This window comes from Aedes albopictus, chromosome 2, assembly GCF_035046485.1.
Source record: "Aedes albopictus strain Foshan chromosome 2, AalbF5, whole genome shotgun sequence".
Classification (NCBI taxonomy): Eukaryota; Metazoa; Arthropoda; class Insecta; order Diptera; family Culicidae; genus Aedes; species Aedes albopictus.
The window spans coordinates 16,026,263-16,052,546 of NC_085137.1; the positions used below are offsets into that span (position 1 = coordinate 16,026,263).

The window sequence follows — 26,284 nt, forward strand, 5'->3', positions numbered from 1 at the left end:
GGGCAGCGGTACTCGCGTTCGAGCTACGCGTGAAATGCGTCTTTGTCATCATCAGTGCTTCCGGAATGAGGACTGTGCACGTTTATTATGCTGATGTTGAAGAATCGGACCTTGATCCTCAACCTGCACATTCATTCGTCGATCGGCCACCAACCGATCACGCGCCTCTGCATGTCGCCCATCACTATGAAAGCTGTTCCCAGCTCACGTGTGATGCCGCAACTCTGGTAGATGGTATGGTTACCTCTAAACGTTAGCACCATAGATCCTGTCCAACACACCTAGCGCCGCCAGTGCTGAAAAATTCATTTCGTCAAATCTAAATTCAACCACCTACAGCTCATTTTAGAAGCTAAACCTGAGAATATGATATATGAAAAACTTGTGCGGCTGAACCAGTTCTGCTAGAAAATCACGGAAAACCGCTAATTTTCGAAAATTTAAGGTAAATGTCACGGACTACCTGTGAAAAATGCCAAATGATATTCACGGTGAATATCATTTGGCATTTTTCGAAGGTAGTCCGTGACATTTACCTTAAATATTCGCAAAATAGCCATGTTTTCGTGACTTTCTTGCAGAACTGGTCTTGCCGCACAAGTTTTTGATATACCATATTCTCAGGTTCAGCTTCTAAAATGAGCTGCAGGTGATTAAATTTAGATTTGACGAAATGAATTTTTCAGCACTGCCTAGCGCTACGATTCCGAACCCGCGGTCCTTCAGTATATCGGCGAATATGCGGGTGCTCCCGATTAAGTTGAAAGATCTGCAGTTCCACCTACTGAACTTTCAATCGCAAGTCCCTTTGCGTCGCTGTGGTCATCGCCATTGGTATCGGTTCGCATTCTTCTCTTGTTGATTTTCCGGGTGCTAGTCTTTTGTACGGCTGGCTCGCAGGGCCTGATACCATCCCACTAACCCAGGGAGCTGGGCTTACCTTCCCGGAAGCTACGGGTTCTGCACTGGCATTTCGCCGGGGGTGGTGTTTTTAATGGGCGCCCAGGAGATAATATTTTACCTGAGCTTCCACCCCAAACAAAATACATATATTTTATGTATCTCCGAATGTCGGAATTATTGATGGGTTTGTACTTTATTGAAATAGGGGCTTGTACCATTTGCAGGGCTGTTACAAAATTTCCAAAATATCATCCGCGAAATTCGCGACTTTGGAAATAAAATACGCGACTGGAGTAACAAATCCGCGACACGAACATAAATATTCAAATTTCATGTTGAACCAGATTTTGTACTGAATAATGACATGTTTTAAGAATAGTTTGGTAGATCCTATGAAGTTTTCAACGATTTTTCATTAGGGCCACATTTTTTGTCAACCTCTGTTTGTGTTATTACAGAAAACGTATTGAGATTCCCGAAGCTTCAGGAACAACTATCTCTGGACCCGATACCAGATTTTAAAATTATTTTTCTGTGAAGTATCTCAGTGGCATGTTTGTTGCTGTGATACCTTAGTATCGATTGAACTCGAGATCAACTGATTGATGAATTATAGTGTGTTCCCCCATTCTGGTGAGATAAGCTTTTTAAAGCCAACCACGTCCTTGGGGTATAAGACTCATATGACAGCAAGCCCTAAGAAGGGTTTGTCAAGAGCCTTGAACCTGCAATAAGTGAGTGCACTACTATAGCAGAGGATATGTTCTGATGTTTCTGTCTCCTCATCACAGAAGCGACAATTAAGATTACTTCGATCTTTTGTAGATGATATCTGCAAGGGCTGTGTCCATTTATTAGATCGGTGTAGATGTTGAGACCAAATAGTTGTTGGATTTTCTTGGGGATTATCATGACGAGCCGGTTGGATCAGCTTTTAGGGGGAAGAATATTTCAGTTTGAAGTGATTCGAGTGACCATAAATTCGCTCAGTTGCATTTTACAGAGCAGCAGAAATCGAAGCAGATCCCGCCGAATGGATCAGGGCCAAGGAACAACCATACTTGGCTCCAGAAATAGGAAGCACAATGATTTGGTTTCATTAGTCCAAGTCATAAGAAAAATAATATGTAAAATCGACGAGTTTCATTTTTAGATTAGTTTCATTTTGTGAGGAAGATTCAAGTAAACTGCAAGGCGGTAATCTTTGTATTCAAGTGATCTTATTCTTAGGAAATACTTCATAGTTTGAATAAGGGCAACGTTTTTTAACCTTGGTTAACCAGATATAAATAACGACGATGCTGGACAAGAAGAACTATATCTCTACAAAAAGGGATTATGAGCCGAGCTATTTTAGTCACAGGAGAAAATATGTTTTTAAAGATGTGATAACCTTTGAAGCAGACCATCAGAGTTTTCCTATTTTAATAACTACTAGGTACGCTTATCGAAGTGAAAAAAAAATGTAAGGTGAGTTTTAGAAATAATTTGTTGATTAAATTCTTCCATCAATCAAAAAATAAGAGTTTCGGAAACAAATATCTTATGCTGAATCCCGGAATGATTAGTAATTTATTTAATGAGTTGCAAAAAGTTGATTTTTTCAACACGATTAATACGAAGAGTGCTGCAACGTGTTACATGCAACATTTAATGCAACTATTTTTCATTATGCAAGTCATTTCAGTTGCATAATGAACCAGTGCGGAAAAGTTGGCCATTATGATACCGAAATAATTTATATAAAATAGAAATTATGATACTGAATTGCATAAAATACTTTTTGCAACTCGACACTATAATTTCTATGTTTATACAAGCCGTTTCAGTAACGAAACGGCCTACTAGGCAAGCCTCGTTGGATAAATGTACGGCTCGTGCTGTAAAATCCATCATTTTGAAACTCGTTGCATAAATAACTATTATGTTTGTGTATTATATAACCCTCATATAAAGTTGTGTATAAATACACGGAAATGAGTAATTTATGCGAGTAGTTTGAAAATTAAATATGACAAAAGCTTCTACTGTTATTCAAATCAAAATTTTCGGTATAATCTTTTTTTTTTCAAAATTAGAATGTTTAGTTATGATCACCCATAGTGGAGCAGAGAACCGAATTGAAAGATCTCACTCCTGTATATAAGCCTGTAGGTACAGAACAAAAAACTGAAATCAAAGTTGCGATATCTCAGCAGAGAATTTCAACTAATTTGGGAAATACCATCAGAATCTAGAGAAATTGTAGAGACGCCATTAATCTTTTTGTATGTTTTTTCTTACGAAGATATAAGATCGGTTCAACAAAATTGCATGACCTTTGCTTCGCAAACATTCGTGATATCTGCTGTCATTCCATTCAAAAAACTTTGGACTTGTTGGAAAAATTTGCATAAATTTTCGACTTTCAATATATTTTGTAGTTTTAAAAAGTTTCTTAAAACAGAAACTACTTTGAAGCTGCAAAAAATAACGTTTGACAGAAGCTTCGATGGAAATAAGTTTAAGAGAAATTTAAAATGGTTTTAAAGTAAATTACAACTGCCATACAGATAGGCATCCGCGAAATGCGCGACTTAAATCAGACAAATCCGCGAAAACCGCGACCAAATTTCAAGGATCCGCGAAATCCGCGCCGTGACACATAAATCCGCGACAAATCCGCGAAAATCGCGATTTTCGCGAAAACCGCGAAATCCGCGACTGTTGTAACAGCCCTGCATTTGGGCAGGTGTACCTATTTAGGGCACTTGCCGCTATAACTAAGTCAATTCCAAACCGATTGATTTGAAATTTTGTATAGGGCTAGGCACGTACAGTATCTAAATCTGCACAAAAACTCAAATCAATCGGTTTGAAATTGACTTAGTTATAGCGGCAAGTGTCCAAAATAGGTACACCTACCCATATGGTACAAGACCCTAAATAGGACCGGTTTTTTTTATTTCGTTATTAGGATTACCAAGAGTGGTTTAAAAATTCTACTTTTATCCAAACTGATTTTTTTCTGAATATTGTATCTTTTAAACCAGTTAGCCGATTTTAAATTATTTTTTTTGGAAGATATTCTATCAAAAACTCCCAGATTGACTCCAAAATTCCCAGTGAATTCTAGGATTTCACAGGTTTTGCGGGTAGTAGTATGGAACGAGCTCACCAATCTGTGCCTACCGCTGTGGATTGTATTCCCTACCTCCCAGGCAATCTTCTTCCTGAAAGTGTTTGCATTTGTTTTTAGAAAAATATATTTTTGAATAACTGCAGTCCTATAGTGAAGGACTAATTGAAGTGCTGCTTAGGCTTAGAAGTTCACCCGAGTATTCCCGGATTTTTTTTTGTCAATCCAGAATCAAATGAAAGATTATCATCAGTTAATAGGTAAACAACCAATTAAATTATAAAATCTTATACATACACCAGTTTTGAGCACACGTGTAATCGCATTTAAATCCACGATCAAAATCTATAATTGAAATTAAATTTCTCAATAGTTTTCCCCACTTGCCTAAAGGAAATCCTATCCCGGAGTGCAATCATTTATTTACGTTCTTCTTCCTCAGCGATATCCGACATCCGACGGCAATGGTCCATGCGCCTCGTTTGTCTTGCGAGGAGAGCATTTAGTTATTTATGCTTTTTCCCTTTTCCCACTTGACTGCATCCCCGCCATGCTCCAAGGTTAGTAGTGTGCTCCGGTTCTCGCCGGCGCTCCGCTCGGACGAACGAATGATGTGTTCAAGTGGTTGTTTTACAACCCACCGACCGCCGTGATGCACTTTTACGATTCCTGGCCGGTCGCTGCCAGCCCAGCGCCGGCTGGAGATATAGTGGGAAACGAGCGAATGAAAGATGAGAAAACTGACCCTCGGGGGGCCCTCTCGCGCGGCACCTAACACAGGAAGCCGGGGAACAGGAAAGATGAAAAAGTGATGCCAACAGATGTTCTGAATCTGATTCCGCGCGGTGCGCGAGCACGCGGATGATGAAGGGGTTGTTGTTGGTTGGAAGCAGGTTGCTGTCGTTGGTGCTGGTGCTGTGGTGGTTGGTCAGTTGGTGTGGTCCGGTTGTGCAACCTAGGACAAATGATTTATTCTTTGGTGATCTCTGTGCTTTGTGTTACACGATGGAACTACACTCAACGGGATTGGTCAGATGATAGTTTTTGATTTATGTTTGTAACAATTCCGTTAAAACATGTCTTTTAAGTTAAAATTGTTACTCATAATCAATAGCATGGTGGTTTTCTTAAAGTTTCTCATGGAATTTCTTAAGAGTTCTGTCACAGATTTTCCCGGAGTTACTCCCAGAGCTCCTCTCAGGATTCCATACGGATTATCTTCCGAGATTTCTGTTGGATCTTCTCTTCTTCTTTTATGGCTTTTCGTTTCCACTGAAACTTGGCCTACCTCTCTTCAACTTAATGTTCTATGAGAATTTACACAGTAATTAATTGAAGGGTTTTCGTTGCCTGTCATTGGATGAATTTGTACATTGTGAGGCAAGTACAATGATACACTATGCCCAGGAAGTCGAGAAAATTTCCACGACCAGAACGGGAATCGAATCCGCCGTCTCCGGGTTGATGATCCGTAGCCTTAATTACTGGAGGCTAACAACATCTGTTGGATGTTGTCTACAAGAAATCCTCCCGAAATTCACCATGGATGTCTACCGGGATTTCTCTCAGAGGTTGCCTAGAGGTTCTTCAAGAAATTTCTCTTGGGATTTTGATGTGTTCCCCAGATTTTCTAGAGTGGATTTCCAGAATTTCTTCCTGAGATTTCTCTTAGAACTCCTCCTGGGATTTCTCTAATATCGAGATCTTACGGAGTTCCTTTTGATTCCACCAGAAAAAAAATCGAAATGGATTTTCGAGAAGAATTTCAGGAGGAATATCTCAGGAACAATTAAGGGTGAGAAGAAGTAAGACGCTCTGGAAAGAATTAAGTGAACATCCCAAGAACAAAATCTGGAAAAAAATACGAAAAAAGAAATCTTGCGAGGAATTCAGGAAGAATTCCAAACGCTGATACTTTTACAACCTAAAGCATGTCAATTCTGCTCGTCCATTTGTTCCAGTGCACAGAACTGCTTATCTGTCGATCTCAGCAGTGGCAGAAAAATCAATCCCATTTCACGAGAAGTCATAACCCATTCCTTTTTGCTGCAAATTAAAAATACCCCCTTCCTCTGTGATCCCCCCCGTCGCTACCATCCGTTCAAATCGTAGAAAAGCATCTAAAAAATGAGTTCTGTCGCAGATGAAAAGAGCAGCAATTTTCTTCACATGGATTCTACACAGCATATATAGCACGGAGTGCTGCTTTCTTGTTTTTTCCTTGCCGCAAACACACGCTGTTCAGTGCTCACACACCCTTCAACAACAATCCATTCTCCTCCTTGTGGTGATTCTGACTGCAGAAAGATGTGAATCAAAGAATTGTGTGTTTCAAGTCAGGAAAGAAAAAGAGCAGTGTCTGTGTCACACCGAGAACCGAGGGTATGAGTCGTGTCGTCATTCTTGCAGAGGACACCAACAACAATGCCAAGGAAACTGGATGCAATGGGAAAACTGTTTTTCCTATGGAAATTGCTACTTCAATAAGAAGCTTTTGTTTGATTGCTCGGGTCGGGTGCTTTGCTGATGTGAGCTGTAGAAATTTTGCTGAAGTATAGGAAATTGAGGATTAATAGGAGAATGGTAGTGTTTGGTTTCCTATTGCTTCAGGAACATCTTTACAGAACAGGAAAATATGCTTAAGAATCAACTTAATTTTTCGCATCTATATTCAACTCAAATGTGCAGAATCTAATCAAGTAAGTCAAAAAGAGAAGAACCAAGAAGCAAAGTTACGGAATTTATGAAAAAAAAAAAAACAATTTCTTTTAACATCTACCACTTTCAGTGTAAATTTCCGTCCTTTTTTGGTCATTTCCCATCCCATTCCCATCAGTTGTCAACTATATGTATTTGATATTATAATATTCCACTCAAACATCATTAAAAAAAACTAATTTCTGTTAATCTTACAGTCACTACACGAACCAGACAACCACGAAACCCGCCGAACCTCCATTGTTACCTGACCTATATAAAATCACAAGCATAATTCTTTTTCATCGTTCAATAAAACCTACAACTACCGGCACATTAGTTGCTACCTTCCGATCGATTGCAATCATGCTACCGAACATATCGTTTCCCTTTTGAATCGGAATTAATTTCCAGCCTAATTCGCAATAACAATATGCCAACTATTCTAAAGCACCTCTTCGCCAGAACCCCTTCGTACACAGCCGTGCCTTCCAACTGAAACCATCCAGCAGTAGTAGGTCGTATGTGTGCCACACACAACTGGTGAAACGTGACGTAATCGAAACCGATTCGCCTATATTTGAGTGCTCATTTATATTTATTTATTTTATAATAGTAAGCTGCTGACGCTTCTGCCATTGGGTCGTCGTAGTCGCACACCCAACTCAATCGGAACAGTTTAGAGGCGATTTGCAAAGGCTTAGTTGCTGCTGCTGCTGCTGCTGCTGTGCGACGCGACGTAGATGCGCTTCTTTCTGGAGAGCTCCTCTCGTTCTAGCTTCTTCGCTCCACCACCGTTTATTGATGGTTATGTGGTATGTACACTAGCCTGGTACACGGTTTATATGAGAAAATACAAAAAATGGAAAAACTCAAGTTCCTGTATACTTTTTGAGTTCCACTCTGGTCCCATATCAACTGTGCAAAATTTCAGATCGATAGGAAAAACTATATTTTAGCGCCCGCCATTCTTAGTTTTTCATACATTTTACTATGGGGAAATTTTACTCCTGCAAAGAAAAATCGCTAGGAGTCACCCCTAGATCCCTAAAAATAAGTCGACGAATGATTTCTGTAGAATACTTTACTAGGAATTAGACCTCCGAAGACAGCAAATCGATGCGACGTTCGTGGAAAAAGTTATTAGGCCTCACCCGATCCATAAAATAACGAGATTTTAATATTTATTGTTATTCCTTACATGTTAAACAGCGTTTGCATGCCATTCGGTTTTCAGTCAATAACTTTTTCCACATGCCTCAGATCGCTTTGCGGTCTTCGGAGAGTTGGTTCCTCGTAAAATTTCCAACAGAAATCATTCATCGATTTATTTTTAGGGGTTAAGGGGCAACCTGTGGCGATTTTTCTTTGAAAAAGTGATTTTCCCCATACTAAATCGTATGAAAACTTAAAATGTCTGGCGCTAAAATATAGTTTCTCCGATCGATCTGAAATTTTGCACAGTTGATATAGGAGTAAAATGGAACTCAAAAAGTGTACAGGAGTAAAATGTCTTTTCGTGTCCCACGCTAATGTACACATTACGCACCAAACCCAAACACAATTGCTCTATCCGCGCCCCCAATCTAGAGACATTTTTTTGTGAAGCTGTGGGCGATTGATGGTAATGGAAATTTTCAATGATCGGCTTCATCGATCGGATTCCGCGTGCCGGAATTGGCTCATACATGCATAGCTAGATAACCGTGAGGTGCTGAAGCGATCGTAAAGGGACTGGCAGCAAAACATGAATCCTCACTGATCAATAATAAAAACTTCAATTTTTCCAAATCATCAGAATTTTAGATTATTCCGCAGAATTTATTCAACAATTTCCAAATGATTTCACTAGAAAGTCATGAACTTCTATCAAAGTCCAATATTTCTCATGCATAATCGTGCTAAAAAAGGAACGCTGGAAATTATAGTTTGCATTCTCAAGAAAAGGAGAATTTTTCATTTCGCAATTTAACTGAATGAAGGAAATAAAATCCAATTTAAAATTTATTAATTTAATATGATCCCTAGAGAAATGCATGGAGGAACAATCTTTATAGGAATCTCTGTGAAAATGGTCTAGAGAAACCTTTAAGAAATTTCAAGAGGAATCACTGGAGAAATCCAAAGTGAAAGAATCCCTGGGATAAATCCTGGAGAAATACTCGAGGAATGCCACAACAAACTCCTACAATAGTTTCTAAAGGAATCCCGTAGGTAATTTCTTGAGAAACCTCTGGAGGAGCTTCCGGATAAATATCGTGAGTAATTTCTGAAGAAATCCTAGAGAAATTTCTGGATAAGTCCCAATAGTAACTTCTAGGAGAATTATTTGAAGGATTCCTATTGAGTTCCTGGAGAAATCTACGAAGGAATTGAAAAAAGTTTAAGGGGAATGCCAAAGTTTGAGAAATTCTACCACGAATTCCAGGGAAAATCCCAACAAGAATCTACAGAAGAAATTCCGGAAGAAATCACAACAGAAATTCCTGAAGAGATATTTCTGTAGAAATCCATAAGGAAGCCCTATTGCTGAGGGCTACCCATAAGGAAGCCCTAATAGCTGAGGGCTACCAAAAATATTACTTCTAATAGTTCCCTAGAGGGTTCTCCCCTAGTTGACTTCCCGGAGAAATCCCTGAATGAATCTCCTGTAGATTTTTTGGAGAAATCCCTACAAGAATTCCTTAAGGAGTTACTGTAAGAATCCCTATGAGCCAATAAAGCTGCACAGTAGGCCTGGCCGCTTTAATGCTTGTAATGCATTTCCGATGTACTGCAAGCAATAATAATGACAAGAAAAATTGTAGAATTTGTCGATTCTATCATTTTTCAGAATTCTTTCAATGACTGTGTATGTGCAGACTAGACTAGAATCCCTATGAAGATGCCTAGATAAATTCTTGGATTAATCCACGGAGTATTTCGAATTATTAGAGAAATTTTTGGATACATCCTCTGGATGAATTCTGGATACAAGTTCTGCAGAAACCCTGGAAAAAGCCCCGCAACAGTTTCTAAAGGAGCCTAAAGGAATTTCAAGAATAACTTCTGGAGGAATGCCTGAAAAAAAAAATACCGTAGGGAAATATGTATATGTACAGGGGGTGGTCAAAATGTTTGGGATATGCAACCTTTTTTTTCTCCTACAAAAATGTTCAACATGCTGTAACTTTTCATAGAGTGCATCAAAAATTCTCAAATTTTGACTGTGTCAACCTATTCTATGTGCATGATTGGTACAAATTTGAGCTCGATTGGTTAATCCTTCGCGAAGCTAGAATCGTTTCCGTAAAACACCATTTTTCAGACAGCTTGTTTTTGAACTGTCAATTTTGAACGTTTATCAACAATATATTGGAGATTATTAAGTTTTTTTTTAAAAATAGGTACTTTTTAAAAAATTAAAAAAGTTATCATAGATTGGATCTTTCTCGAAAAGATATATATTTTTTTACATAAATGGCATTATAATTTAGTTTTGATATCCAAAGATTTTCTACTTCTGTTCTCAAGATTTCTCTAATTAGGTATAGGGTCTGGGCCATTTGGACAGGAGCACCTATTTTGGGCACTTGCTGTTACAACTCAGTCAACTTTAAACCGATTGACTGAGTATCTAGTACTGTGAATATCTGATCGTGCCTCAAAAATCATGTCAATCGGTTCAAAATTGACTGAGTTATAGCAGCAAGTGCCCAAAATAGGTGCTCCTATCCAAATGGTCCCAGATCCTATTAGAGCCTATTTGGATTAAAGGAAGAACACATTTGAGGGGCCCAGAATCAAAGGGGTGTAAATGACCATTTTTTTCGATTTCAAGCTGAGTATATCATAAAATTCTTCAGATTTCAAGCTTTCAGGGACTTTTTTAAGATTTTTTCTACGATGATTAGAAAAATTACAACAAATCAGAGAAAATTTGGTTGATTTTAAAACTCCATACATTTTGTATAGGATGAAATATTGGTCAAAAATTTTAAACCTCATTTACTCGAAAGTGGGTTTTTGGCACTTATACCTCTTTGCTTCTAACCCCCTCATTTAATATTTTTGTGTGATATTGCAAATTTGACTTGTTTTCCTCTATATGGGTAAAAATGTCAAACCGGTATTGGTGATTTTATGTTGCATGTAGAAGAAGTGTTAGACTTTCGACGGACTACGTATTGAACGTATTAATTTAAATTTAACATTTTTTTCTTGATGAGGTACTTAATTTGTAGTCCGTTCAAAGTCTAACACCGTACATCAAACCGTTTTTAATTAGATTTTGTTTGAGATTTTATAGAGGCATTTTAAAAACTTCCCCTGTGTTATAGGGATAGAATTTTTTCAAAACACCATCGTTCTTCTTCTTCTTCTCCATGCAACAACAAATCACCAATAACTTTATTCGTCGTGAGAAAATATTACATTTTATAATGTTGCATCAAGTATCAATATATTGTTGATAAACATTCAAAATTTTGTTCAATTCGGCTCACTGGTTTCGGAGATATGCCAGTTCAAAAAATTACTTGCTTACTACTTTCAGTCCTGGGCTCCCACGGTGGCGCAGAGGGCCGAAACAGTGTTTTACGAGAATGGTTCTAGCTTCACGAAAGATTAATCAATCAAGCCCAAATGTGTACCAATCATGCACATATAATAGGTTAATAAACAGTCAAAATTAGAGATTTTTTGATGAACTCTATGAAAAGTTACAGCATGTTGAACTTTTTTGTGAGAGAAAAAAAAGTTGCCTATCCCAAACATTTTGGCCACCTTCTGTATGTTCTTACAGAAATCCCTGGAAGAGTTCCTGAAGAAAATTTCAGAAGAATCCTTGGAGGACCGCTAATAGTTATGCTTGGAAGCTTCCCAGCCAGTGAATCAAAATTCAACCATCGCGCAACAATAACGACAATGTCGCAACCTGAATTTGTTGCGACATTCTACCCAATGCGACATACGTTTGTCCCAACTTGAACAGAATAGGACAAAGATCGTGCACCACGAGTTTAGAGATTATTAAGCCTTACATTGTGATTTTCGAGCGGTAACTTCGAGTCGGTAAACACTGCAACGCTGCTGAAGATGTATCATCAAAAAGTTTCGATTTTGAGTTAGTAATAATTGATTATTCGCGAGTTGAAAAGTACGCAATAAATTCAGCTTCCGTTTTGTCTGCAACAAAAAAAAAAATCGAGATCATGTCATTATCTGTTACCAGTTGGGATAAAGAGTAATCGCCGCGTCTTCTTTGTTGCTTGTTTTGTGCCTCTTTTGTCTGACAATTCTCTTCACTGCCGTAGTAAGAACTTCAGCAAGATACCACAACGAATTCCTGGAATGTTTAAAAGTATAGAGGTATTTCGTTACGATTTTCCGAATTGATTTCTTAAAAGTCGGTAACATTTTGCAACCAGAACAGATTCCAGAGATTTTTCATTTAATAAATGTATCATGGTTCAAACGGAAATCTATCTAGAACGATCGATATTTCTATCATCAGTACTACGTTCAAATGGCTTTTCATGAGCTCTGACATTTTTTCACTTGTTTCAAGAAGGTAAACTGTTATGTCTCTTAAATGCTTACAAATTCTGCTCTAATGATTCTTCTATGAATGCTCCCAAGAAATACTACAGACGATTATGTTCAAATACTTCTAACCGAGTGGGTGGAAACATATAATGAATAGCATAATCAGTTATTATTTAAAATTCACAAATACAAAGAAATTTAAAAAAAATATTCAGTTATTACTGAGCGAATTTCTGAAAAACAAAAACTGATATTGGTTTGATTGATATAAGACGTAAAAGTTCAGAAATAATAACAAAATCTAGTATGGTGAATTACTCAATAATAGCTCGTTAAGATATTACAAGATCGAAACAATAGCAGACAAGATTTGTCAACTTTTTTCTTGAAAAAAAAAAAAAATGCCAACATTCAGCATCGAACCTACGAACTTAGGATTCACACTCAACTGTGGCTCACTGTCGTGAATATGATGGGAACAAGAGCATGAGGTTCTTCGTTTCCACAGCTCAGAAACCGGCGCATGGTATTTCACTAAAACATTGAGCCATCTCACCTCTGGAATGGCAAACCAAAAACAAAAGATTGACAAATTTTATTGTCGTAACTAATTTTGCCATTCATGAGTTCTTCATGAAGACCTTAAAACAACATGTCAATAGCATAATATGATATCATATCAAAATATGCAATTTGTTTGTCATTTATCAAATTTGGAAGAATAACTACTGAATGTCTTATTTTGCTATCATAACAAATTTTGCAATTGATGCGATATTGTTGTCCTCTTACGAGTTCAATGTACTATCGCAGCTTTGGCACTTATAAAGAACAGCATAATGACAAAATTTGAATTTTGGGTATTCTAATGGTAACTTTTGATATTTGTTTGCGATTTCTTTCAACCCAGAAAACTTATAAGATTTCATTTTGTTATTGGAATAAACAACTTAATATACCCTTCTTTTGGTTGACAAGCGAATAACTAATTCTGATATTGTTCTGTTTTCAATAACTTAATAATGGTATATTTTGCAATTCTCAACCTTTCAAGATGTCAAAATTTGACTTTCATTAGTTATTTTATCGAACAACGTAAGTTATTATTTTTGCCCTTTTGTCACGTATTTCAAATAAACCAATGGCAAATTTTACCATTCAATAATTCTTTTTGAATGGTAAAACTTGTAATTGTTTTGTAATTCTTTTCTGCCCGGGTATGGGTGTATGTGTTCCATTTCGGGCAGAAGAGCAAAATTTGTTCTTATGTAGAAATTTTCAGATATTTCGACAAGAACAAAAACTGATATCATATCACTTTGAGTTATTGGTGCGATATTCTTTAATTTTTTGAATAACACATCAAAATCACATCGAGCTATGACAGCAAAATTTGTTCGATTTGAAATATGATTTAGATATTCTCGTCTTCCCGGGCAGAAACACTTCAAGGGTTCTACTAAGTATAATCCTCTAATACTTTTGCTATGTAATCTGAAAACAAATTTAAAGAATCTTGTGATCAGAAATTTCTCCTGAATTACTAGAGAGCAGCGACATCACGCCAGTTTCTCCGTACAATGTGTGTTATATGTAGTGTGAAACAAAAACGTTGGGAGTGACGTTGCTAGGAAAGTTAATGTCACGACGAATGTTCGCCTTATGTCCTGGCTCAAAAGCCTAGGCTTAAGCGCCATTACTTCACATCAGAATTCCAAGGAAAGGGATGTTTATATGATCTCATTAAGACATTTATCAAATACTTCCGGAATTCTTCAAGAGTTTTTTCTGGAGGGATCCTTGAAAGAGTTTTTGGAGAAATCCTGAAGAGCATTTTCAGCGAAATAATCGGAGAAAATTTATTAGGAAATTAGGAGTACTTCTCGCAACTACTGATGGGAAAAGTCCTTTTTTGGAATACTATTGAACACCACGAAGGAATTTCTGATCCAAAAAGAGATCCTTAAATGTTTATCCTCCCAGGAGTTTCAGAAAGAGCAATTTTCAGAGTTTATCTCGGAGGAATTCCGAATGTGTTCCTCGGAATAGTCTGCGAAGAAATCTTCGGAAGTACCCTACGGCGAAATTTTAGGAGGTATCTTTTGCGGAGTAGTCAAAGAAATCCTTAAAAGAATCTAGAAGAGAAGAAATTCTGGAAAAATTGACGGAAAAATTCTTTGAAGATTTCTCAAAAGACTTTATGAGCATGAGCAGAGCATAGATGACCGTACAATTCGTAGTTGCTACTACGTAATTGACCACAAGAATCAGAATTGCACAAGGAAACAACAAACGGAGCTTGGAAGTAGCTACCACTCTCGATGTGCACAGTTCGAGAATTCCAAACTTTATTAGTCAATAACGGCACCGGCCACGTCCTTACGGTCATCGAGGAAGGGAACATTCCTTCCCGTATGTTGTTACTAGAGACCGAGATCACCTCATCTTCTCCACGACTGTCACGGGAATGAGTTTTTATCAGTGGGAAGGGGGAGAGTCACATGATTTGGATTCACTTTGGTAAGTGATGTGATTCACGCAACCTTTATTTGAGTCAAAACATTTATTTATTTCGACCAAAATATTACAAATGTCGACACCGAAGATGATGAGCCATTCAAAATTTTGTACCTACATGCAAAAAACTGAAAGAAAAATATTTATTATCAACTAAATGTGCATTGGGAACTAGCGCCGACACATGACGTGACGAAGTTTATTGAAGATTTCTGAAAAAAATCTGGAAAGGCTTTACAGAGAAACACTCAAAGAAATCTGAAGATATCCTTACCTGAATCTTCGGAGGTGTTTTAGAGGAATTATCGAAGGAGTTTCTGGAGGAAGTTATGAAAGAATCATCGAAAAGCTTTTGTAAGAGAATTTTCAAGAGAAATTCTCGGAGAAACATTTGAAGGACTACTCGAACAAAAATTGAGGGAAGATTTTTTGGAATAAATTTCAGTGGGATTTCTAGCCATAAAATTGGAAAAATCTTTGCAAAAATTGTAAGACAAATCCATGCAACAGTTTCTAGAGGAAGAAGTGACGAATCCCATAGGTTGCTCCTGATGGTATCCAGTTATCCCGATACCCCCTCCAGGCGTGTGAAACTACTGTCATTCGAGTGCGGGTAACTTCATTATCGTAATTTGCATGCCCATAACAATAACATTATCTATTAGCATGGATTTGAATTTTCATGTTTGGATAAATAAACAAACAGCTTCCGAGGAACTGCTGCTTCTGGCTGAGCTGTGTACGGCTATTGTTTCGCTCCCATCCAAATACAGAATGTTAGTGTGTAAATGAATGGATAGCTGCTACTGCTGCTAAGGATGGGGTGATGTGTTTGCCTTCCGGCTTGATGCTTGACTGACTGACAAAATGTGGAGTACTGTGGATGTGGACTCACTCGAATGGATTGGAGTGATTGCGGCTGGTGCCAAAACATTTATTTAGAACAACGCATAGTTACGGGCGATGTAGGTGGGTTGGGGGATGTTGCTGATGATGATGATGATCGTAGATATTCGGATGGTCTTTTCGGTTAGCTGAATGATAATGCTTGAAGTTACATATTTTCATTTTGAAAACAATGCGTGCGAATGAACCGATGTATGTACTGCGGTAAGTGTGTACCCGGGTAGACGAGAATATCTAAATCATATCTCAAATCGAACACTTTTTGCTGTCATAGCTCGATGTGATTTAGATGAGTTATTCAAAAATCTAATGAATATCGCAAGAAAAGCTCAAAGTGATATCATATCAGTTTTTGTTCTTGTCGAAATAGCTGAAAATTTCTACATAAGAACAAGTTCAGCTCTTCTGCACGAAATGGAACACATACACCCATAGAGATGGCTCAATGTTAGTGAAATGCCATGTGCCCCTTTCTGAGGTGTGGAAACGAAGAACCGCATGCTCTTATTCCCATGTTATTTACAACAGCGAGCCACAGTTGAGTGGTAAGCATCGCCGCCTGTGAATCCTAAGGTCGTAAGATCGATGCTGGATGTAGACATTTTTTTTTATTTTTTTATTTTTTCTAGAAAAAATTGACAAATCTTGTCTGCTATTGTTTTGATCTTGTAATATCTCAACGAGCTATTATTGAGTAGTTCACCATATAAGATTGTGCTATTATTTCTGTTCTTTTACCTCTTATATCAATCAAACCAATATCAGTTTTTGCTCTTCAGTAATTCAATCAACCACAACTGAATATGCTATTCATCAGATTTTTCCACCTACTCGGGTATGTTGTTTTGTTGTTTTTTCTCCACTCTCGAAAAAGGGATAACATTACAGAATGAGATCCTTTTTGTGCGGTGCAGTTGGGGTGTGTACGATGGTTTCACGGTCTGTTGGATATGTTCCGGATATGTTAGTCGAGAGCTGTTATGCAGATTGGGGTTTGCAAAAGTGGAATAGTATTTATTGCTACTCTGCCAGCGCGTTGTAATGAGCATAGTTGAAATGTTTGTTTGGAAATTATTGTGATGCGAAACCACAAATGGCTTTCTCTTCATGATAAACTAACGATTGGAATGCTAAGCGAAGCAGTACTGATTAAGTTTAGAGCCATTTATTAACATTTGGATTCGAATTTATGTTCGGGATGCTTATTTACGCGAAGAAACGTGAACCCTTTACTTCTGATGGTTACTCAAGAGCAGTATTGATTATCTGCGATTATCGCACCCAATTAGTCTTGTACAGGTTTTTAGGACCATCATAAAACCTAATACCTATTATTTTGGTTTTATGGTGGTTTTTAAAAGCTCTTCAAGTCTATTTGGCTAAAAATTGGGTACTGTGTATATTCGTCTACTTTGGCGCCCAGAATCTTGACATTAACATAGTATCACCATTTGAAGTTATTGTTAAAATGAATTGAGAAGTAATTTTATACGAGTTTTCCATGGACTGAGCTTCATCCCAATACCAACCTATATTTGCGCTGTTCGCCTGAAACATGACGATCGTCATGCCGGTAATTCTAATCGTTCTGTTTGTACGACTTCAACCTTCTCGTGAACAAAACAAACCGCGCAGCAACGCAAGCACGCAAACCACTCAATGATCGCATATTAAATGCCGCTGTGGATAATTGCTGACCAGTGATCAATCACCACTTAAACGTGTATCGCGCGTCGAGCCTGCACTCTGCAGTCAGCGATATTGGCGAAAAAGTTTCACAATTCGAAACCTTCGCCCAAGTGCATTCGTGTGCTAACTCTACTGAAAAAAAAAAGTGCAAACCTTATTGGAATAGCATGGCCAAGGTTGGTTCTGAGCGAACGAGACTTGTGGTGCGCGCCCACTGTCGAGTTCTTTATACTTTGAACCACCCAGTTGGTATAAAATACCAACCACAAAAATGTACACCTGTTGGGGAGCATGCTCCGGCCGGCACTACCTACCTGTGTCCAGTGCCAACACCAATGAAACGCGCATTGGTGTTTGAATTGCTAAGTTCCCGGCATTTGATCTGGGAGGTATTTAGTCACGACAGTCAGTGTCGTCATTATATCATTCCAACCCTTGTGTGGGGACCTAGGGTTTGCTGGGGCGATGTTCGTTCTCAAAACATTCGGATTCTACAGATAGGCGTAACTTTAGAGAATCAGTCATTGGCGGATAAGCAAACGATCTGAGTAAAACGGTTCAATCAAGGACACGAGCGCATTTTCATGCGATTGAACAGCAATAATGAAAAGTTCATCGAATTTGATTGAATCACGGCTTGGGTTACGCGCGAGGCGAATAGTTTGTTCCATTTCGATCACCCGGCAGGGTTACAAATCACAACAATAAACCCCCCACAACATGCAGTCCAGACTAAACAGACTTAGCGAAGCGCAATCATTTTGTACACTCAAAGTAATTGTGATGTTGATTTTATTAGGAAAAAAGAACTCAAACTTTTTGTAATAGGAAGAATCAATCATTTTCTGTTAAATCACTAAATTTCGCAAAATAATCATTAACAATTTAAGTACCATTTTGATGTTTCCCTTAGTGTATCAAACATTCAATTGAACGGGGTTGGCTTGAAGCTAATTGGAAATAAAAATCACGCTCATCTACTTGCTGCCATCATACCTAGGTTGGCCTCTCCCAGTCAATGCATGGGTATGGGGACCGACCGGGCAGCTTCAATTGAAAAGCGCACTACAGTTGCGTTCGTTGTTATTACGACCGTTTAGTTTAGTAGATGCATTGCATGGCATACCCCAAGCTCTGAAACAACAACAACGACGCCAACTTGTTGTCGCGCGATCATCATTCGACGACGCGAGGGGAGTACGTACATCGTACGAACCTGTAATCGTTTGTCGTAGCTCACTCAGCATTCGCGTGGGCACTCCACTTTACTTGCTTGCGCCTACAGACCTACATCACAGCTCGGCTACTCACGAACAAAAAGCGATGCACTTTAGAGTCAACCGTAGCTACTATCTATCACCCCCACTAGCTGCTTGTACTGACTGATTTGTGTCGAGTGCAGGTGGAAAAATGTGTCAAGTTCAACTCAGCAGCAGGTAGTTATTCCACTTGACAGCAGCAGCAGCATGTCCTCCAGCTGGGCTAGTGAAGCTCTATTAGCGATGATGATGCGGCACAAAAGAGCATCTCCATTATCGTGACGCTTTAGATCTCTTTCGGAACGATGACGACCCGGTGCCTTGTGGTGTCCTTTGACAAGGATGTAAGTTGATGGCTACGGTTTGACAGCGATCATTTTAATCATTTTCACAGTCGATCAATGTGAACGCATTGGAGTTTAGCAAACATATTACTAGTTTTCTAGGTGTATCGGGTCTACTTTCAAAACAACAATTTAAAGTCCAATAAGTGTTTGAGAGGTTGTGCCATAAATTAATTTTTGGGTACTTTGGCTCTAAGATGGTTTTAAGAACTTTTTAGAGTCTACATATTTTATGTTACTTATGTTGTTACTTGTTACTTGTCTTCTGTATAATTACCACCTTTATCGCTTTATACGGGAAAACCTGTAAAGCAGGTTATCCACAACAGTATCTGCAAGAAGCTGTTTTGAGAATTCTTCTAGGAAGTTTTAGAAGCCTAGCTGAATAAACGAAAAGGCCGAATGAAAGCATTTTTTGATAAGCGATAGTCCATAAATGATGTAGCATTTTAGAGGGAGAGCGGAGTGATTGATCTTGCTATAATTCATGTAGGAATTAAATTTATCCAATTCCCGTATAGTTAAGCACCGACCTATAATGATCGAGTTTATTCATGCTCCACACCCAATATCTCATGGTCAATTTTGTAAGAATTGCCATTTTCTTAAAATAAAAAGATTGAAGAAATGTCCCTCCAATTCTATTTCCGTCTAGTCCATTTCTATTTTGGGCACAACCTGAATTCAATTTTGCCTACGAGATCATAAAACACCATCACATTGCAACGAAGAAATCATTCTCTGTGGTTGTGAAATACTTTGTTTTGTATGCAGGAAATCCACGCACCATTTGCCTGCATCTTCCCTGGGACGAAGACAACTGCTTGTTTACAATATACTGACGGATTTCTTTAAGAAAGTTTTCAGAAATTTATGGAATTATTCACCCAAATTTTCTTTTCAAGAATTTCTCCCGCAATTCGTCATCTTGCAGGTATATGCCGTTGCTTCCTCTGTGAATTCTTCTTATACATCCTTCATAAATCTTTGCAGGAATGATTACTTCTGCACCTTATCGTAGAAACCTGTCCTCCAGGGATTCCTCTGAAAGCAAATCGTCCAGGGTTCTTACAAAAATGCGTCCAGGAATTCCTCCAGCGGTTAATCCAACATTCTTCCAGGGATTCTTCTAGGAATTGCTTCAGGAATCACTCCATGAATCCGTTTCTAGTTCTAGCGATGGCTATGAACACATTTACAAAAAAATACAAAGTAGGAGGAAAGTAGCGGATCAAGGATTGAACCCAGGATCCTGTATATGAATCAGCGGTAGCAGGGTGTCTACTCATAAGACAAAATAAAATTACCTGAGTTTTCAAAGTTTTTTTCAGTGGAAATTTGAAAGTTTGGCCCAAGTTTTATAAAATTCATAAACTTATAAAACTATACAAATATATCCTCAAAGGATAAGTAAATATTTGAAGGGAAAATGCGCAAGATTTATTCTACAAGAATTTCCACTAAATCGCTGAACTCTTCCAAGAACTATTTTGCGAAACTCCTTCGAAAATAACACAACGATTAGAGAAAATGTCTGAAGATTTTTCCCAGAGTTTATTTGCCAGAAATGACACCAGACAGTAAAAATTTAAAAAAAAAACACTTCAAAAAAGCAGTCCAATCAGTAATTCCACATATGGTTAAACCCTTAAATTCGTTATACAATTTTGAAACTGAACTTGGATGTCTATTATCTGCGCTGGTGGTGTAATAAAAGACACGGACACCATGACTGGACAGACTGAACGTTGAGATTTCGAAATTCTATCCAATGTTCTCTCTTGCATTCCTTTAATACTTGCATCTCTATCGCAATTTGCAGTTTCTCACTGAATTCATCCCACGAGTTCATCCTTGAATTTATCAAAGTTTTTTTTTCCTTTGAGGTTAGTTTCTTTTTCTGACATTTTCCAGTTCTCCCAAGATTCCAAATAGAGGTTCTTTACGTAGTTTCTCCCATGAATAGTTCCTTCCGAGATTTTTTCGGTGTTCTTTCGGGGTTTCTGACAGTTTTTGCTGGGATTTCTCCCAGAGGTTTTCCCGATATACTTCCAGAGTATCTCGCTGGATTCCTCTCGGTGATTCTTCTTATAATTTCCAAAGATCCTTCAGACATATTTTTGTAGTTGATTTCCGGATAGCTTTCCAACAGTTTCTCTCGGGATTTTTGCGAGATTGTAGATTCTCCCGGGATTTCTCTTAGAGGTTTTCAGAATTGAATTCATCCTTAACTCTTCAGGACGCGCGCTGTTGTAAAGAGTACAATACTATCAAAAAAGCTCGCTCGTCGTATACACCACTTGCGCGGTGCAGCTTCGGTTGCTTGATGGCGCGCGTCCTGGAAGGTTAAATTTCCTTAATATTTTCTCCTGGAATAACTTCCAGAACTTTTTTTCTGCGATGCTCCAGGAGACATTTCGAGAAAAACTCATTGAAAATCCCTGCAAGAGCTCCCGGTACAATTATTAAATAGATCTTAAAAGGAGCGTCGAGAATCTCGGGACAATTTATTGTAGAGATTTCGAGAAGAGCTCTGGGAAAAATCCCGAGAAAATCTGTAAAAAAAATAACATGAGAAATATCAGCAATTGCTCCTGCAGAAATCCCAAAAAAAAAAAAAACTCTGGAAAATATCTTAGGAGAAAATCCACCGTAAATTCAGAAAAACTCCGAGAGACATCCTAGAATCAACACCGGAAAGAATCTTCTGAGAGATGCCCCGAGAGAAACTCAGAGAAAAATCTTAGGTGAATGTGCAGAGAAATCCTGCGAGATCCTTTAGGAAATATCCCAACTGAAACTCCTGTAGACAACCAGGGAGAAACTCTAAAAGAAAGCTCATGAAATCTTCTTGAAGAAAACACAGCTGAAACTTCGGAAGAAACTCCTGCATAAAATTCGTGAAAACTCCTCAAAAATCATTGGAGGAGCTCTAATAGATATCCCAGGAATAACTGGGAGAAACCTCGGGAAGATCTCCTGGGCAAGTCCCAAGAGGAACACCGGAAGAAAATCCCCGACAACATCTGCAATAAATCCTGATAACAGGGACACAATGTATAGAGATTAATCTAGCCTCTGAGAGAAAATCTTGGGGAGATCTCGGGATAAATCCTGATAGAAATCCCACGATAATGTCTTTGGGAAAAGGCGCAGGAGAAACTCCGGGAAAAATCTAACGAGATACTCTGGCAGCAACGCCGGGTAAACCCCTGGAATAAATTCCAGGAGAAATCGTTCGAAATTCAACAAGAAAGAATATCAGAAAGAATTGTTGGAATCTTGGAAAATGCTGGAAGGAATCCGATAGAACCATGTGAGAAATCCTGGGAGGCATCCCAAGAGGTAAAGAAGTTCCAGAAAGGTACCCTGACAGAATTTCTGGAGAAATCCTTGTAGTGGAATTTCTAGATGGATACACTAACACTACATATTCGAAAACTTTTCTATTCATACCAACAATATAGTAAACTCTGTGGACTCTACTTCTGAGTAGATGTACAAGTAGTGAAGATCGCTACTTTTTATTCACACGACCCAATGTTTATTTTTTATTTTAATAACTTCCCTGGGGATTCCCTGTTTTTCAGGTATATCCCTGGGTAACCACTAGACTACCAAGCCCGTCTTCGCTCTAGTTCTCCCGGTCGAAAAATTCAAAAAGTATCTTTATCTAGATGTGTTGATAGACGGTTTACTTTGTCTTTGAAATTCCTGACAGTGTTCAGTTTCTGTCCTAGGCTAGCCAAATAACCGGACATTCAAGAACCTCCTACTCGTTAATGATTTTAAAGTACCACCGTGTTATAACCTTTTGGTTCTCATGGCGATTGAACAGCATGTCCAAGAAGGGTAGGCAGCAGAGCGTTCATGATTAACAAAAAAAATAATCATGTTTAATCATTGATGATTAAAATTTTAATTTTAGTGATTATTGATTATGATTGATTATTAAGTTGATTTTGAGGATGATTAAAGATTATGATTAATGATTAAATTTGGTTTTACCTGTGATTATTGATTATGATTATTGATTAAAATGTCTCATTGATTAAAAATCATGATTAATCATGATTAATCAATCACAAAAACTGGAAGTGATTGAAATATATTTGTTGTTAAAAATATTTTTGAAGTTTCAAAAGTAAAAGGTAACTCTGTCTGGGAGATTTTTGAAAGTAGAATCATAAATTATAATATTCAGAACAACATTTGAACCAACTTTATTTGAATAATATATTTTATATGATGAATCATTTTTTGGTAATGAATGATTAATGATTGATTAACTTTTTTTCTTATGATTATGATTACTGATTAATGATTAAATTGCGAAATTAGTGTGATTAAGATTAATGATTAATGATTAAATGATAAATTTTTGTGATTATGATTAATGATTTTTGATTAATCTTAATCATTAATCATTAATCATGATTAAATTTATGATTAATCATTAACGCTCTGGTAGGCAGTTATCCACTTCCCGTTCGTACGTGAACTGGATATGCACAGCTGTTGAATGTTTTCAGTTAGTTTTGTAGTAGGTAGACTGCGTGAAACTGAAATTATAGACAAACTTCTTGATGCATGGCAGGGGTATGTTCAACATGCTCAAGATTGAACTCAGCAGACTTTCCATACCGAAAATGGCAAAAATCTATACCGTAATTTTAACCTTCTTCGTGCAATAGCTGACACTCATCGCGCTTAGGGGCTGTCCATAAACCACGTGGTCATGAGGGGGGGGGGGGGGGGGGTTCGGCCAATGAACATTTTGTATGGACAAATAAAAAATTTTGTATGGACTAATGACCACGCGGGGGGGGGGGGGGGGGGGGTTGAAAAGTCCCAAAAAAATGACCACGTGGTTTATGGACAGCCCCTTACATAGTGCACGCTTAGTTGGACCATAATGACCCCAATGCACGACAAGGGTTTAAAAATATTTAGATATCCTTGAAGAAGTTTTAATGAAGGAACGTCCGAAACGTCGAACAAACCCGAAATAAGCCCTAATATTTATCAGGAATATTGATAACTATTCAGCCCTGCAAATAATATATATATGAATTTAATAAATTTCATTTTCATTTTCATTTTGCAGCATTTGGTGGGGCAATGAGAGCGCAAGTCAGTCCAAAGCCGATGATAAGGAGGGGTAATGGCTGAATAGTCTTTGCTGACCACATAAACGCCATGGGATAGGAAAAGGGTATTTTGGTGTGGGATTAGGGTGTTGGTACAGACTTGACAATATCAATGCTATTCAGATGCAAAATAAATTTTAAGGCTCAATAGTGAATCGCATACCTTCCAAAACCAAAAAACAATAATCCACAAAATACCAAGCAAATCAAAGAAAGAAAAAGCGTCCGATTGTTTATTTTGTCAATTATAACAAACGGAAACTTCTACCCTCTCCGACTCGCCAGTCACCCCGCAAAAAATGTCCCTTCAGTTCTGCTTTCAGTTCAGTTCAGTTCCCCAATTAAGCCTTTAATCGAATTGTCCGCGTGGTCTTGTAGTACCCCTGCTAGGTAAGAACCAGTCATTGCCATACATATTAAATGCTAGACATGACCCCATGGATAGCATTTGCATATGTAAAAGCTTTGCTGATGTGACTTTCCTATTAGGCAATTCTCTCATCACATGTTTTTCTTCAAAACATTGTCAAGCTTAGAAAGTTGGAGTTAATAAACAATACATTACAAGGTTCGAATTCCCATAGAATGAGATCATTCATTCGCACTACAACACCATAGGAGATAATATCACATTGGCTGACTACAGTACAAATGCGAAAAATCTCCCTTTTCCCCCTATCCGCAACCCGGGGACGCGCCCTGTTGGATTTCGAAAGCCTCGGAGAATATTACAAACCTTCAATGGCATTCCCATACACTAACCCACATTGCCCATTCAGGGGTCTGACTGGGCCTATTACCCTCCCTCAGTTTGTAATATTCTCACCAACTTGGAATTATATTTTCCCGGCACATAAATGACTTCGACAAATGTTCGATATACTATGCAGCATTATGATCAGTATAACAATATCAGATGACTTGAAGGTCTGATTTTTATAGAATTGTTTGCCATTGATTATACATTCAGATATTCCAATCATTACTGCAAAGCACATCGACTACATGCCTGAAATCAAAGCTTCCTGGAAGATATAATTCAAGCCCAGGGATATATGAATTTAATAAATTAGCACAAAATGATCTTGATGGAAACGCACAATCAAAGCAATTTCGATCTTCATCATCATCAGGATTTGTATATCAAACAACTGACATCAGTCCACACAAGGCACCCGCCAGCGAAAGTCAACAAACGATTGCATTTAAGTATAAACAAAAACACATGTGGACACAGCAGCAGACGACGCACACACCAACGGTGGACCAATTCACTTGTGATTTATATTGACGAATGCGCACCCATGGGCATGGATTGGCACCGGCCCGGCTCGATCGATAGATTCTGGAGAGCCGCTGATTGTGCTACTGCAAGTAAAAAGTTATAAAAATGCGTTAGTCTCACTCAAACTTCAAACTCAATAAAGTTTGCGCTACTCCCCCGATTTCACCCCTTTGCGATGGTCGTCGCCGCATCAATATCTAAAAGGGTGTTCATAGCAAAATGTGTCGACCGTCGAATAGAATTTTGGACGAGCGTCTTAACACTTCAGTTATGTCTAGTTGTTTCTTGAAATACGGTGATCGATCAATTCGAGAGTGGTCTAGATCACGGGTTCCCAACCGGTGGTCCGCGGCCCCCTGGGGGGCCGTGAAGCCAGTCCAAGGGGGCCACGATGTTACCAAAAAATTATAAAAATTTTCTATTTTGTGCAAATTATACCAGTTTTTAATTTTGTAAACCGTCACCCTCAAAAGCCACAATTTTAGGAACAATTTTGCAGTATAAAACGCCTTCAGAAGAAAAAATTTTCGGCTGCGCCGCTATTTTTCAGCTATGACTCAAGTTGAATGTACATGACATCATTGTTTACGGAATGTGAGTGTCGAATAAAAAAACGTATCATTGACCGCCGAAAACCCCTCCCATACTAAATTTCTGGCTACGTCACTGTACCCAAAAAAATCGGTTTGGTTCATTTAATTTATTTTTTTTTTCTAAAAACTTTCATTGGGCCGCAGATGTTTCGACAATTCTTAAAGGGGGTCGCCACCTCAAAAAGTTTGGGAACCACTGGTCTAGATAGTGGACCAACCGCGAGTAGGTGCTACTCCAGTTACGCCAGATCAACTGGACTTGCATAAGGAATCAACGAGATAGCTCCATGAACCTAA

At 38.2% G+C, this 26,284-nt stretch overlaps 2 protein-coding genes across 14 annotated transcripts in view; both read right to left on the bottom strand.

The window, feature by feature from the left end:
* Positions 1-26,284, bottom strand: part of LOC115262131 (CUGBP Elav-like family member 2) — a 1,100,715-nt gene that overhangs the window by 199,794 nt on the left and 874,637 nt on the right. The window lies entirely within an intron of this gene.
* LOC134287425 (uncharacterized) overlaps positions 1-26,284 on the bottom strand; it is a 429,578-nt gene that overhangs the window by 2,401 nt on the left and 400,893 nt on the right. The window lies entirely within an intron of this gene.